Source organism: Amblyomma mixtum, chromosome 2, assembly GCF_055824585.1.
Source record: "Amblyomma mixtum isolate Tamu chromosome 2, ASM5582458v1, whole genome shotgun sequence".
NCBI classification, from domain to species: domain Eukaryota; kingdom Metazoa; phylum Arthropoda; class Arachnida; order Ixodida; family Ixodidae; genus Amblyomma; species Amblyomma mixtum.
Window position 1 is genome coordinate 57,157,163 of NC_143013.1, and position 16,870 is coordinate 57,174,032.

Consider the following 16,870-nt stretch of genomic DNA (forward strand, 5'->3'; position numbering starts at 1 on the left):
CCACGAGCCCCTGGGCATCGCCTGTTGTCCTCGTCACGAAGAAAGATGGCACCCTCAGGTTCTGCGTGGATTACAGGCGCCTCAATAACGTCACAAAAAAGGATGTGTACCCTCTGCCACGCATTGATGATTCCCTAGACCGCCTGCGCCATGCCACTTACTTTTCGTCCCTTGACCTCCGCAGTGGATATTGGCAAATCGAGGTGGACGAACGCGACCGCGAGAAGACCGCCTTTATTACCCCTGACGGTTTATACGAGTTTAAGGTGCTTCCTTTTGGCTTGTGTTCGGCCCCTGCCACATTCCAACGAATGATGGACACGGTGCTGTCTGGCCTGAAGTGGCAGTCGTGCCTCGTTTCCCAGAAGATGACCAGCTCGCCGGGAGTTTTAAAAAATTAAGCGCCATGAGGCATAGCTGAGTGGTGCTATATGAATGCTAATGTCATTGAGCTCATTAACTAGCCAGCAGTTAATATATGCTCCCTTAAACCTAACTGACTGGCTATGCCTTGCACTGTGGCCGCAGAGCAGGAGGTGTTACTGAAAAAATAAGAGGAGCGCCAGCAGGCCAAAGTTGCCTTAACAGCAACATAGGTAACTCGTCGTTCAGAGAGCAATTTACACGGCATCTAGTGCCTCTGTCAAAACTATTAGGCTTATATAGGGTTCGCTGATGAATCATGTATTCGTTAGGTACACGAGCAGCACCGCGGAAGGTGCAGAGCACCGCAGAAATGATAACGGGGGTCATCCTACCGATCAGTGACTTGAAGCTGCAAGGGCACCTCAAGTATCTTCTACAGTGCTCTACAGAGAACCCTGTGAGCCGAAAACTTTGCATAAAGGCAGCATGTGTTTGCGGGACCGTTGACCTGATCTTTTTCAGGGATCCAGATCAAAGTGTTCAGGAAAAGGACGAACTACGACATGAAACTCGAAAAGTTTCCTTGCTAAAGGTGTTTTCTTAGCTAACTTCCAGCACGCTTCAGAGACTCCGAATTTTTGCTTTTGAGCCTCAGTTACTAATCAGCTAGGATCTATCTGTTTAGTCTATTTCGCTTTCCGGAGCAACCAAATATTAAGACACCGGAAAGCGAGTTGCTAAGCGAAAGGCGGAAGAGCCCATGTTTATGGCAAGAACAGAATAAAATGCTTTGACCTACTGTAGATGCTGGGAAGTTCAATTACAGTTCAGTAGAGCGAGCAAAGCATGAGTAGCAACACTTCATGAAGCATGCCCCTGTTGTCAAACACGAAGACGATTTCAAGAAACCCTAATTTGTTTCTGTGCACGCCATCAGACAACGTTGATGAAGTTTGTCTGTGTTCCGACATTTTAACCTCTAGGAAATCATTTTTTAGTTCGACATGGTCTGAACTTCCCGTCATTTAAACGCACTGGCGGCATCATCCATGACTTCTAAAAATCATGATAGACGAGTTTCGGTACTTATTGCGATAGAAGCTCGGCTTTCCTTTGCCAACCTCGCTTGAGAAACAACCTGGTTTCTTGATAAGCCAGAGTACTCATCACAGATTCACAAGAAGTTTTCTTTTGTTCTACAAACAAATGATGCCATTGAGCACGCCAGGAGACTCAAGTGGTGCTTCATAAAATGTATTTAGGGCTCTTCGATTCCGGGCAAAACCTGGTTCACAACGCAGAAGCCACAGCACAGTAAACATCACGTTTTCAGCTAACTTTTAGTGAGTTCAAACCTCTTTTAACACTTGCTATACACAGCGTAGCTTAACCAAGGGCTAAGTTCGAAAGATACGCTCTATATATAATCGAGAGGTTAGGTTTGAATTTATGGGGTGAAACTTGCGTCCAAAAGCCACTCATTTTATGACATTCTCAAGGTGAAAGGTGAGCGCAGACACAAGACTACCCTCAAAGAATAGACAACGACAAAGACAAGGACCAACTAGCCCCAACCGAAGTTTTATTCGGAAAGATAGAATATGTTTTATGTCGGAAAGATAGAATAGGACGTTGCTGAGCTTGGTGGTATCGTCCCACTTGTTGTGGCCGCTGATGCACACGTAAAACAAACAACCAGTCGTCGACATCGTGGTCGTCGGCACCGCTGAAGACACTGGGATCGCGCTGCCGGAGCCCGCCAGTACAGAGGATGGTAGGCGAAGGGATGGGGGCTGCCTGGCTAGTGACTTCGGGCATAGCGGACGTCGACGGTAAAGTGCGGCTACGGAGCTCCAGGATGAGGAGGGGAACGTACAGCAGCGCCTCCACCAAATGTGAACGGGTGTTGTGGCGCAGCAGAACCCCTACGTTTCTTTGAAACGTCCAGGGAAGGTTCAGGACAAGCGTTCGGGCTGCGAGCGAGCTTCACACCTATAGATCGTCGTCGTCTTTCACCCACACAGCTCACCACAGTAAGTGAATTCCGCTGCTACACTAGTTTGTTTGTTTTCAGGACAGTAAAGACCCCGCAGTAACTGTCTCACTGCTCGGTGCACAGCTCAATTTGGGTCCTGAAGGAAGTGATGAAACACCAAGTAAAAAAAGGAATAGAGCAAGAGGCACATAAATAAAGGGCTCCAAAATAACTTCCACAATGTAGGGTTCTTCAAAGCGAACTTACATCGCAGAGCACAGAGACGTTTTTTTGCATTTCGAATCCACTGAAACACGGTTGTAGGGGCTGGGATTGAACCCCTAGGAAATTAGGTAGTAGCCTAACTCTCTCAACGCGGGACCACTGCAGCGATTGTTTATCGCAGCCACACGCATTACGCACGTGAATGCGGTCTGAAAAGAAAATCGCACTGACTCCATTTCTTTTCAGCTGCTAGTACCACAGGGAATGATAGCTCTTCAGTTATCACCGCGTTACCTTCCTGAAGAAAGGAATGGCAGATCAAATCCCAAACGAGGCAGCCGCGCTTCGATGGAGGCGAAATGTAAAAGACGTCTGTGTAGCGAGCGTTATCAGTGCATGTTAAAGGAGCCGAGGTAGTCGAAATTATTCCCGAAACCTCCACTACTGCACTTTTCTCTCTATATATTAATTCGCTTCATTCCTCATGAAAAGTGGTATTTCCGGTAAGGAAATCACACAGTAAGTGCCTCACTTCTCAGTTGACTCGCCATAAAAGCATTAATGGGGGCTCAGTGGTTGCGGCGCACGGCTATTGAGCCGGAGGACGCGGGTTCAGTCCCTTCCGGAGCAGACGGGTTTCAATAGAGCCGGAACGCAAAGGCGCCCGTGTGCAGTGCGATGTCAGTGCACGTTAAAACTCTCCAGGTGGTCGAAATTATTCCGGACACCCCATTACAGTCCTTTTTTTCGTCCTCATTTTGCTCCCACCTTCCTCCCTTCGCTCACGGCGTGGTTGAGGTATCCACAAACAAGTAAGACAGTTACTGCGCCATTTCGAGGCTTTATTTCATTTTTTTCACTCATAGCGCGGCTTATAATTAATCCGGGACTGACACAGTTGCTAGGTTTTTTTTCTTCAGAAGCAATCACTCTTACGGATAATTGGGCGTTTTCGGGCATGGCGCCCCACTCCGCCGAGTTTCTTCTGATATAACACCTGGTATAGCATGGATATAGCATGAATAATGGCGAGCGGGATGCACTAAAGCAATAAGTTGCAGTGACGCCGAAACGCGGAAATAGAGACAAACGCAGGATTCTGAGGTTGACACAAAGAAAACAGCTCGCATACCAAAAGCGTGTGATGACCCTGTTATCCACGTATAGAGCACGAATCAAGACGAGTTCAGCTTAGTGTGGATTTAGAATTTCGGCTATTGTAGGGCCACTAAGCTGCCCTCAGTACCACCAAATGATACCAACAATGAATTGATAGTTTCTAAATAAAGCCTTTTCTATAAAAGTATCCCCTACAACCACACCTCAACAGCGTCTCCCAATCTTATCTGCTCACCAGTTATCAAATGCACCCCAAAAGCTGATTTCGACCGCATCTTACAAAGACATGTCAAGCACACCTGCAGCTGTCATTTGGAGCACTCCAAGTGTGAGTGCTTCAAACAATTTCCATCAACCCCAACTACAGTTGTGAGAAAGCGGCGGTGTGTGTTTCTTATTTTATTGTTATTTTTGTCATTCTCAGCTTTTTGTGCTGTGTGAAGTTTTTTCCTGGTTAACATAGGTATCCTCAACTTCCACTGCTTTTTTTTTGTGCGATGAAGCTGGTATGTTTGCGGTTAAAATCTACTACCTATACACGTCGTAAACATTTTTATGTGGCAAATGTGTGATAATATATGTTATTTTGTGTATTACACGCAAAAAACAGTGTGAAATGTATGTATGGCACGACAAGATAAGGTGGACAACACCGGAGTCTTGCTTTAAGGAACTGGACTTCGTTTGCAAGGGTTTGGAAAAACACCAGCTTTACTCATCCTCATGCCCATGGTAAATTGCCATCAATATTGCGTACATCCACGAAGTTGTTCTTGCTTTCAGTGAACTAATCAATAAACATAAACCGTTGTAGATAAAATTGTCAGAATTCTCCAAGCAATTAAAACCGCTGCACTGCACAACAGAAAACATTCGACAAAGGTCTCTCGTCTGCAGCAAAATGGTACCCTGAAAGTCAATATTAGGGTCACATGCCTCGTAGTGTTCTTTCATCGCGCTTAGTTCCCTGTCAATATTATTTTTTTTTTGACGTCCGTTCTGTGTTGCTTCATTCTTTGGGCGAGGTTCTTGGTTTCAGCAATGTGCGACACCGAACGCTTCTAGCAGGGAATCTCGTATACCACGCCTTGGGCCTTTTCTTTTGGGTGATGGCCTTTCGGACGATGGAGCAGGCGTCCGATTGTGGAAGTCCGTTTGTATGTCGTTTGTACCCTCTCTTTTCTGAGAATAAAGGCCAAGGTTTAACTGCCGCCTTCTTCATAGGGATTGCAAACCCGTTTTTGCCGATGGCGTGTCCTTGAGCCAGAGATGTAATTACTTTTTTCTGTCTTAGCTAGTTTTCGATGATGTGGAGAATGAAGGAGGTCGGGCATTAGTTTCTTTTTTGATTTCAGAGAAAACTCACTTCTTTTAGAGCGCAGCTCTTAGGCGCCCGTTTCTGCATTTCGCGGCGTCGCCGTTGTTCGTTGCAACCAGCAGTGGAAGTAATGGAGCGGGAGCTTGGAAAGGAGAAAGTAAAACCGCAACCTCCTTCCCTCCTTAGCAACCGGCGCACCGGTGAGGGGCGTAGCTATGCATAGCAACCGTGACGTCACACAGCAGCGGTAGGACAAGCGCACGCGCGTCGGCGGTGGCAGCTGCACCGCCGCTCCTTCGCCAGACGTCTCGTTGCAGTCGAATGAGTGAGACGCGTGGCTCCAAAGCGGCCGAGTGATTCCGCGCCAGGCGGTTCGGGGAAGCGGCAGTGGGTTGACCACAAGGCTTTCGCCAAGCACACTTTAAAATTTCCAAAGTGTCTTCGGTATTTTTTTAGGAAAGGAAATGCGCAGTATCTATCTCCCGCAGCTGCAAAACCGAAGAAGCGGGAGCTTGGAAAGAAGAGGGCAAAATAGGTAAATTGGTTTTTGAGGAAACGAAATGCGCAGTATCTGTCTCACACATCTCGGCGGACACCGGAACCAGTTGGAAGGCGCATACCTGCCCTCTTGGAACAGTAGACACCTCAATCGTGCTTTAAGAAACGTGGCGGTAGTGACAGATGTGCGCTGCATGTATTGGCATTAAAAACGTTGCGCCAGAAACGCTGCCACTTGCCAGGGTGGCAGGGTGAGTGAGGACTTTAATGTATTTATAAAGACAAGCGGGAATTTCTTGCCACTTATGTGGGAGAAGATCCCGCTCCTCTCGCTCGTAACGGCTCCCACAGCTGTGATAACCTCCCGAAATACTTGCGTAGATCTCGTGTTTGAGAACCAGGCATTGGTGCAGCAAGTCGAGCATATATTCATCTATTTCTCCGTACACAAAGCTTCCTTCATGACAATCAAGAACTGTTAGTGGAGTGTTTTTTGAAGGAGGAATACGTGTGAAAAACAACAAGTGGTCTGTATTGTAAATGCATGTCTTGCTCGAATTTTTTGCCTAAATCGATCGAAAAGCTGAAGCAGCTGATGAGCTGCGCTCAAATTTCGCATTGGGAAGTAACGCAACCGTCGTCAATTTGTTGCATCTTTTTTCTTCTGGAGAGAAACACCTGATGTCCGCTCTCTTCAGTAAAGTTCTAACGACAAATTCCCTGTGGGGAGTGAGGTGGTACGAGCCGAATCGTAGGCACCGTCTCGTGCGTATTCACTTTCTGTACACCGAGAACCGTAAGCCTTTTTCATGCCTTGTGAGTAGAATGTCGAAAAGTCTGTCGGGCAGGATTAACCCGACAGGCGTTATCTATTCTGTTTCAGCTTTCGAGGCACCTTATGCCCTTTGCTCAAAATATTAGACCGGCAATCAAGTTGGCCCCTGTTACTTTCTCGCAGTCGTCATCACCTGCAAGCACGGACGCAGTGGCTTTGCTCCACCCTTCATTTCTTCCCTCTGATGTGCTCAAATCTATTCTCACTGTGCCTAAATAGTTGGTGTCGTTTTCTTGCAACTTTTAAGTGCGAACATACTCCCAACGTCAGTAGATGCCCCGCAACAACATACATTTTCAGTGAGTGCGAATTTATTTGCCACTATGATTTTGGCCCCGGCAGTAGCAACGCTCGCTGTTGTTTTTCCTACGTCTGAACACCTCACCGACAATAGCACTATATGCCAGACTTCATTGTATCAATTTCTGCGACAAAACTTAACCAGGACAACGCATAACACGTCAACTTTTCTGCACCCGTTGCCCACCTCCCCCTCTTACCCCGAGGAAATGCGACGCCTAACTTGAACAAGGCGCCAATATTATATTCCAGGTACCAATTGTTCAGGGCTCCAGCGTGGGCCGTATAAGGCAGAGCTAATCCTACTGTGAGCCAAGCATTACGTTTCCTTTTATTTAACTTGTCATCCCCTTATGTGATTACGCACATCGTATCCTAGGCATTCACATGAAGAATTAAAGCCTTTATCAGGCCAATATTAACTCCTCACCAACACTTGTGACGCCGATTGTAGCCAGGCCATGTGTGTTATTACATTAAAAGAGGGATTTCAGGCAAAAAAAAAACATTCAATAGATAATTCCTATCACATGTGATCATCAGAACTTTTGATTGCCTTCCATGCCCTAAGCTCACTCAACAGGAATACAACAAAATTTACCCAGCACTAAAGGCTCTCTCTAAAGTTTTTCTAAGCTTTTCTCTCCGCATTGGTGTCTGTAGGCTGTACGATCCAGACAACTTCTTTACCCCTTCCCGATTAGTTCTAATAGAGAAAGAGAGGAAGCTTGGTCCCTTGGCCCGCGCCATACCAAGGGGCTCGATACTATAGAGCGCAAGGATGTCTACTAGTCACGTCCCTATTCGCGACACTCTCTCACGCCAATCCCCCCCGGCCTCATATGACTAACGGTGCGAATGAAGGACGCAAATGGGTGCAGGCAACCGATCAGAATCCATCAAAACTCTCAAGGGCTCTAGCGTAGACCGCTGCAACACCTCAAAGAGGTTTACGCAGTATGCGCTATCTTACTGTCTTTGTAGCCGGCTCTCTGCCTGCAAGCGTGTTTCATCGCAGTAATCCTCGGCGCCTACAGAAGGGGCCCATTATGCATGCATCCATGTTCTTTTGTCAACTTCTTCCTGCTTTTTCATACACAACTTACGGAATCCACGGCGAAAATTCGCTCTCTGCGCCACTCACGAATTCCTTGCGACCCGATATAACTTGAACTACGTTCTACAGTGGCTGACGCCGTCCTCGTTCGCGATACTGCGGGTCACTGGCCTCGTACTAGTATCAGCAAATGAGCTGGCTCTGCAGCTAGCTGGCGACTTCCGCACACGCGCACCTGTGATCTGTCGCTCAAGTCCCCCATGAAGTAATACTACCTACCACTACTGTTAGTTTACTTCCATGCGTGAAGTTGGTTGGTTGGTTTATGGGGTTTAACGTCCCAACGCGACTAAGGGTATGAGAGGCGCCGTAGTGGAGGGCTCCGGAAATTTCCTGGGGTTCTTTAAAGTGCACTGACATCGCACAGTACACGGGCCTCTAGAATTTTTCCTCCAAAGAAATTCAACTGCCGCGGCCGGGTTCGAACCCGCGTCTTTCGGGTCAGCAGCCGAGCACCATAACCACTGAGCCACCACGGCGACCCATGCGTGAAGTATTTATAAGAATGAAAACGCAGTGGAGCACATTTGGCAGGTACTCTCAGATCATGAATGGCAGTTTCCCTCTAGGGCGCAGTTTATAAAGAGTGTTTCACGTGACTTGAACTAAGGATTAAAAAAAAAGCGGTAAACCTTGTTTTTACATTGTTAGCCATCATGTGGCACTCCTCAGAATTTTTGTTTATTTTTCTTAAATAGTTATTTAACTAAGATGAATTATGCAAATTTTCAAATATTCCTATTAGTGCCAAAACCGCTACGTCAGGTTGTAGAGCAGGTTTATAAACAACCGATCCAGTTTATTGTAGCATCGTATCCCCTACGGTGTCCTTTTTTTCCGGCATATAAAGAAAGACCGCGCAATATGAAAAAGTACCACGTCACTATGCTCGTGCGCTGCCAAATTGCAGCGCTCTCAACGTCGTTTCGAGCTAACTGAGCGTGCCCTCTGACCGTGGCAAAGTGAACTGCAGCCGCTCTTAGCAGCGGCTTTACAGTGCATGAGCACTTTCCGCAGCGGCGCGGCGGCCGTTCACTTCGCCACGGTCAGCGGGCACGCTCCGTTTGCTGGAAACGACGTTGAGAGCGCTGCAATTTGGCAGCGCACGAGCATAGTCACGTGGTATTTCTTGTCACGTGGCAATAGACTGAGTGAAAATTATCTCTAAAATGTAACTGGAAATCAATTTCGTGCCTTTTAGGTTTTTAGGCGGCATTTTGTCGGGGCCTTGACTGCTGCAGACCTTAAGGGTGTCTGTTAGTTTCGCTATGCATTTAGGTGTGATTGTGACAGGCTGCATTCGTCATCGTTTCTTCTTCCCTAGAAAATATTGCCCAGTTTTCGGTGGACTGCAAAGCAATCGTGACACGTGTCTTCTTCAACGCACGAAGAAGAAGGGCTGCGTTTTCATGAGCTAGCGCTGCCGCTGTTTCCTTCGCTTTTCCTTCAACGTAGTTCATTGGCTAATGATGTAGTGCCATAATTGAACGCCTGCTTGCGCTTGGTTAGATTTGTATATCTCACGGTCGGGTTTTATACAACTCGTACGCTCTCATCTCAGCATTTTACAAAGAATACAAAAGCGGCGTATCATTCACATAGTGCTCTCCATCGAATGCGGTGTGGTTAATGTACAGTTTTTAATCAACTTCTGCGCGATCAAGCTGCACTGTGTTAGCTAGAAGCTATCCGTGGTATAGTAGGCTGCAGATTAATTTCGACTGTCTGGCGTTCATCGCACTTTTAACCGAAAATCACAGTGCACGTGTGTTTTTGGACTCTCATGGTTTTGAGCCCGCGACCTAGTGCCCATTATGAAGACATCGCAGACACTCAGCCGCCGCTGCGAGTGGGCGGTTATTTTACGTCGCAACTTGCTGTCCTTCGGCTTTCCAATATTATTTTATGTATTCTTTCTTGTGGAGACAGAACCTCCGTACCTGTGTTTGTACGAGCGTGCGTACGTTTGTACATGCGGGGTACCAGGCTGTGAAACTCCCGCGTTGTACGAGTGGCGAACGCGAATCCGGCGCGCATCTTGAGCAACGCACTGTTCACGCGGATAGAACCTTCTCAGCGCCCTCGCACTTTGCCCCTTCACTTACTTCGTGATAGATGATCATTCCAGCGACGAGCTCTGAACGTAGCCCGCACTCGCTTTTTGATACAGAACGCGAAAAGGTGCTACAGATGAAACGCGGACGAATTTTATTCTCTTGGCAGGAGCCGGCAGTAGAGTCGCGCCGCTCCGCTCCAGTTCTGCGGCGGCCGGCCGCATCTGCCGAGTGGCTCGCGGTCTCCTTCGGCGGCTTCCCACTCCCGCGCTCCGCGGCCACCGCCGCTCTCGCCGATCGTGTCGTGGCAATCTGCCAGAATGTTTCGCCAGCGTCCAAAGGCCGTTAGACACGCTACGAGCACCGACTAAAGGATTCATCGCTGTCGTGCTTGTCTTTCTGCGCTTCGTGTTCCGGCCAGTACATGAGGCCGGCGGCCGCTGACAGTGACGAAGTGCGCACGCGAGTCTGTCACGAGAACTGCGCGCGTTTATCGGAGGGAAGGGTCGCTTTGGGTAAGAAGGACGCGTCGCCCCCGGCGGACTTGGGTTTCCCGCGGCGGCTAATGCGGCGCACTGTGCACTGCAACCCCCCCCCCCCCCCCCCCCTCCTCCTCCATCACCCCTGGTTCTGCTGGCAGCGCCCCATTCCCCGAGACGAGGCACAGGGCGTACTGTTTGCTCGGGTCGGGAAAATTAAGGCGGCAATGATTTATTCCTTCGCTAGCGGATGCAGACAGGCCTAAAGGAACCCAGTGATGCTTTCTTCTTTTTATTTCTTTCTTATTCAATGCAATCGGCAAAAAGCTGCCACTCAGCACCGCTGGTGCTCAAGTACACTTGAGGAACACGCGCAATTTAACGGTACAGAGAGCACGGTCTAGGCGTTGAAGCAATGACAAGCTGTCCGCACGCGTTGAACGGACGCCAGAGTTGACACCCTCGGCCGAACACGGGGCAAGAAATGTCTCTTTTTAAAGGCAAGCCCTAAGCCGCCACAAAAAGAAAATAAATGTGGCGGCAATAATGGCTAACTGCACTCAACATTGTGTTCCTGACTTTAAATGCCCGGGAACATATCTTTTGACTATGCCGAAGGCTGCCGTGTAACCTTGTGCGTACCAGAGGCAGGCACCAAGCCTTCCTCCGCCTAAACACGCGCGGCCGCGGCGAACCGTTCTTCACTGCGGCCAGCGAACTGGAGCCCAGCGCTGATGTGCCGTGTTGTCTTTCTGCGCAGGAGCTGGTGTCCTCGGCACCGGACAGCCTCAACTGGCGAGGCATCGGCATCGCGCTTCTGGTCATCGCGGGCGTCTGCGCCCTCATCGTCACCGCTGTTATTCTGCTCACTCCCGGTGACGGCGCCCGTTCTCATTCGCTCGCCCGCTTGCCTGCAATTTCTGTTAACAAAGGCGCCGCACTCGCTCTAAATGCAAAACTTGATTAGCGAGGAATTAAGTCGCACTTGATAGCGTGACAAAGTGAATGAAGCGACAATACGGTTGGCAAGAACAATGGCGCGGAAGTACCAAACTGCTACCGAATTACCCTTTATAGTGGGAAAACACGGCAGGCTAGGCAGAACTGACAAGGCGTTCTGCTAACTCTGTCTATAGTCGGATACAACTTAAGTAAGTCTGCAGTGAAGCTCCGCCCACATTCAGCCTCCGCGCACAGAATACTTCCACGACAAAAAACGTAGTCCGCTGCTTAAACGTATCTTGTTACCTAAACAAGGAGCTTATCACAAGAAAAAAATTATCAGCTCTAGAATTTTGGTACATGGTTTGTTTGGTACAGTCAAACATTAAAAAGGTGATTTCGTTTGCTGTTGCGATTGGCCAGCTGAGAATATAGGACGCCGCGGAGCGAGGCCCAGTGTTAGCAACTGCTGTTTTTTTTTTTTTAAGTTGTATCCTACTATAGCCTGTTCGCGCGTTTCGCCTATTAAGGACAACAACATTCTTTGCCTCCCCTCCCCGGCTGTAACCCCTCTTCATTTTTTCCTGTAATAAAAGTCCTCCCATCTTTTAGCTTTCGGACTGACACAATGCTCAGAAGGAAGTCCTATATTCTGCAGCGTTTATCCTAATAATCTAGTTCAAGGCAAAATTAGTCGTGCACTGCGTTTAACTGAATGAGCTGGTTACGTTCCCTAATATTTTAGTCTGCCCTGAACTGCTACAAATGCTTCCGGTATCTGTATTCGAGGAAGAGAATCAGTGTTTGCGAGCGCTTTCACATGAAAGCGAGTAAACTAAGCGCACAATGAGTTAGGAGAGCGGCCTTGGATGGATTACAAGCAGATTGCGTCCTATTGTCAGTGCGTTGCCGCCGAATTCGTGTGAGCGTAGCCTTTGCAAAACTATCGCGCAGCTGCTGCGTGCTGTGCCGACAAGACCTCAGCTGTCAACGCAGTTATTTTGAAGCGAAGAATGGGACCGTGCATTTCTAACGCGACTCGTTGCTCTGTTTTGTCAATTCCGTTCTGTCTTTCCTGCTTGTTTTTCTATTTTTTCTTCAACTGTAATGCCGAAAGAGAGTTTATTGAAGTTTTTCCTAGACAAGTAAATTCGACATCATCTGATCTTAACACTGTTAAAGTCCGCAGTTGTTGCGCACTTTGTATGAAATATTGGGAGAAGTATTTTTGAAGAAATAATAGCGCATAAAATACATACACGAAAAGGCTGAGAAAGAAGCGTCTGTCCTGTGTCTCTCTCGACTTTTTTGTTTGTGTCTTTTCCGCGCTACTATTTCTTCCAAAAGTTATGCACCATCTTGCCCCACTACAAGGCTTGTTAAATTAGCACAGTTGTTGTTAATGCAGTCTTAAACCTTGAAAACTGTTTAATGATCTGTGTCTATGAACGTAGATTGGGGTCCGTTGTCAGTGTGTTCGAAGGACGTGTGCCTTCTTCAGAATTTTAAAGCAACGGCCCCGTTAAGAAGGAAAACTATGTCTTGCCACATGCGGGGTGTTTTTTTTTTTCTTCTTTTTTAGTCTACAGAGATTTTTCTTATACGAGCTGCGAAAGGTATATCGGTGCAGTGTGTGCAAGTGGATTGCACGGCAAGGCAGACATTATGCGCCTGATCGAGTGGCATTAAAAGACGATTAGTTGATTGAATTTAACTGTTCAACTTTTTATTTTTAGTTTTAGGTTATATCGCCAAACTGAAGGCCGTCAACACCGAAGTCAAGCCCAGTTTTTAAATTTCTGAATCGGCATCGTGGTTCGAATATCAATCATTAAAAGTACACTTTTGAAAGCTGGCTAAGTTGGCTTTCCCGAGTTGCACATTGATCAAGTGGCGTCGCGGTGCGTTGTATCACCTCAGGAATCACGTCATCATCTTTTATGTCATAAAACACATAAACTGCGTCTGTATTTTCTCCACAAAAAAGTTCAAACGACGCCATTGTATCAACGTGCAATGTGAGAAAGCAACTTGAACAGCTCTCCAAATGGAGTTTTTAAACGTTCAATATACAGAGTATTTCACCTAAGCCTTTCTGCAATTTTTAGAAACAGGCTTTTCGAGTTAGAAGTGTGCCTTTTTCGGCGTAGCATTGTCGGCGTTGTGATGCATCAAAATACAGCTAAAACGTGTTGATGAGCAGAATAATTAGCTAATATTGAGTAGCTAACTTTTTAACTACTACCGTTAGGCTCTTTAATTATTGAGAGGCATGTAGCCCACCATAAGTAATATTCATATCAGTTTTTAGAATTTCAAAAACGCGGTTACCCTTGGCGCTGTGGCCGAACAAACTTTGGGTATTTCGACGAGTTACGTGAGCTGGAGAGGTTGCTTTGCCTGCAAGCTTCTCGAAAGAGCATGTATTTTGGCGCGATGTAGCCAAAATTTGTTGGGCCACAATGACATGTATACTGCTTACGATGGGCTTCACGCCTCTCAATAATTAAGGAGCCTAACAGGAATAGTTAAAAATTTAACTATTCAGCATTAGTTAACGAGCCTGATAGTTGCACGTCTTGCTGTCTTTTGATGTACTACATCGCTGACAATGCTATGCCGAAAAAAGCAGTCTTCTGAGTAAAAAAAGCCTATTTTTAAAACTTTCAGAAAGACTTAGGTCAAACACCCTGTACAGAACCACGACGACGCCGGTTCAGATATTTTAAAAACTTCGGTCGCCCTCGTTGACAGCCTTCAATTACTCAATATAATCCTGCACTCTAAAACTAAATTTCACAAAGTTGATTTGCGAATTTTAGTGAACTAATCATACATTAAATGACCTCTGTCACGCACGTAATGTCCGCCTAGCCGTACCAAATTCATGTAAAGAGCCTTAACTCTCATGGTTCCTAAAAGAAAAGTCTGTATACGCAGAAAAAGAAATAAAACACTCTGTATACTGCTGCTGAATAGGCTGAGAGTTAGGCATAAGCGCCGAAGGCATTGCGGTCAATGGCTTTTCGCTCAACGCAAAGGATGCCTGAAATGATAGTTGCGGCTTGACTGTCGACCTCGAAGCATGTATTTTATGTAGGTATACTGATGCTTCTCATTCAAGTAGTTCTATATAATTTTACAGTACTCTTAAGGAAGCGCCAATAAGGACCACTTTTGTTCAACTGTTCTATAACCAGCTAAGGGACTATAATATTGCAGAAAGACATATAGTTCTGTATTTTATCTGGCTGATATTGGCATTGCTGTAGTCCGTGATGTGCTTGGTTTGAGGTTGACGATTCTGTAACGTAATAGAAATGTAGAATAACAGAATGTTATGATCACTTACGCCATTTATGCTTGTACAGAATCAACTCGGGATTCGAGACAAAGATCAATTCCAGACTGTTAGAACCATGGGTTGGCACAGTGACCATCTAAGTGAAATTGAATGTTACGGCAAGGTCGACAAAGTATTTTGATACGGTGGATTGGCAATGAAAATTTGCCACTCTGTATCGGGTAAACTGAAGTTACCAGACAATAAGTAGTTCGCAAGCAAGAGGGAAGCGGGAATGCAAGTTTAAGATGGCAGAGTGAAGTTCATCAATAAAAAGTTATCGCAGCCGGGTGCACGCCAGCAAAAAAAAAGTATTAGCGTGTTCGCCAGGCGTTAAACATAAAGACAAAGAATTTTGTGGTGGCAGTTTATGGCTGTGCGCTGACAGATAAGTCTGGCATTCATGAATACCAAAACGCTTCCTCCTTGAGGCCCTATGCGGTCAAGACTATGAATAGTAAGAGTGGCACTACTGCTGAGAAGTTCGTGGTCCTCATTTATTGGGTTTAGCGATGAATCTGTTACTACAGCGATGTCGTTATCGTTATCTTACGAAAATTTACGGTGCTTCCTTTTGCACATGTAACTGCGAACGTTTTAGAGCATGATAGATACTGTGTTAACAGTTGGTGCCTTTGATGGGCGATGACTGCTTCGTGGTGAATGGGAAACCATAGGAACTGGTGCGCATTTCGGCGGCTATGCTAATTCGATAACTCAATCGGATGTAGCTTTAAGGATGAACTGTTCATTATTCATGACAAGTTTATTATTTCGGATCTTAAACTTTAATTGAAACTGGGATGTGCATAAGTCAAGTTTTTTTTCCTGGCTAGACGCACTCGTGCAGAGAAATCTAATAGAAAGGAAAAAAGGTAGTCCTTCAGTTCTGATGATGCAGCAAGGATTTGGGATTTATCTTTGAATCCCTGAAATTTTACATTAATGGGACGATTCTTTTATGTCTGAAAAAGGCCCAACCTGTGTGCTTTTTCGATGTCGTCAGTTGACATGGCGATTTTTAGCTTCTCCGATAAAAGGGTAATGACATGTGCTTCAGATTCAGCCGAAGTTTCGTTGGTAGTATCTTGAATTCCAAGGAACAGTAAATTTAATCGCCCTAGACGATTTTTCGCGTATTCGCACTTTTTTGTAAGTGTCCTGATTTCAGGTGTCAACTTGGTAGCGTCGCCATTTGAGCTAGAAGCTATGTTCGGCTCTGCAACCTGAATCTTTTCTACGGTTTTTTCGAGCCTGTCAACGCAGGAAGAAATACCACTCACGAGACTTTCTACATTATTCTGTGCGGCACGGATTAATGCTGTTTCATTCAGTACCGTGCCCTGGGTTAACTCAAGGCGCGGTAAAGTTTGAATATTTTCTTCCGGAGAAATAGAAGAATAGCTGTTGTCCAGTCCGGGGTTTACTTCCACGTCTCCCGGCATGATGAGTAAGACCGAAAGGTCCGAGTATGTTTTCCAGAAAGAGCGAAGCATGTGACACAGCTGTCTTCGTGCGCAGTTCTGCAGCTCGATGGAGCACGACACCACGAGCAAAAAAAAAGATAGTTTGAGTGTGCACAAGAGACGTTTGCCATGTAACTGACCTGGAATAGTAATGACGAGCGTCTGACCTTGTTCCTCGCGATGGCGTGCCCCAAATGGCCACAGAACGGCGGAACTAAAGTAGTCCTGGTGAATCGCCCGCGCTGGAGGTAGCACCAGGTTGCCTGACAGAGGGGTTTGGTCCGGCTTCGAATGGCGGAAGACCGCCGTTTGTCGGTTTGTTTCCTCTGGTGGAAGGCAGCGGTTGTACCGGCACGTAAAGCTGTTGCAGGAGTGGCTCTTCATGATGAACGTCGCTCGAGGGTGCGGCTATGGTGCGCAGCAGGGCTATCTGGAATAGTAATGCTGAGCGACTACCCATGTTCCTCGCGGTGGCGTGCCGCCAAGAATATTGGATTCAAGGAATACTGCAGAGGCTGAAGTTCGGCAGACGACGAAGTCAGGTTGATGACTGGGACAGTCATATGCGCAGCTGGTGTATCTTTAACGGAGTTGTTTCTACGTGCCTGCTTCTACGTGGCCACCATATGTCTAATAAGATAGCTGCGTCCGGGGCTATATGCACTCCATGATCACAGGTAGCATGCCCTTTAGACTGCTGCGAACACGACGTACAGGGTGGGTCAAAAGTTCCCATGTCACAGGGTCCGCTTTTGAGCAGTATAGCTGGACAGTTACGACTTCCCCGAAGCTGAAAATATGTCTACAGGGCAGAAGAAGTATCTTTCTAAGCT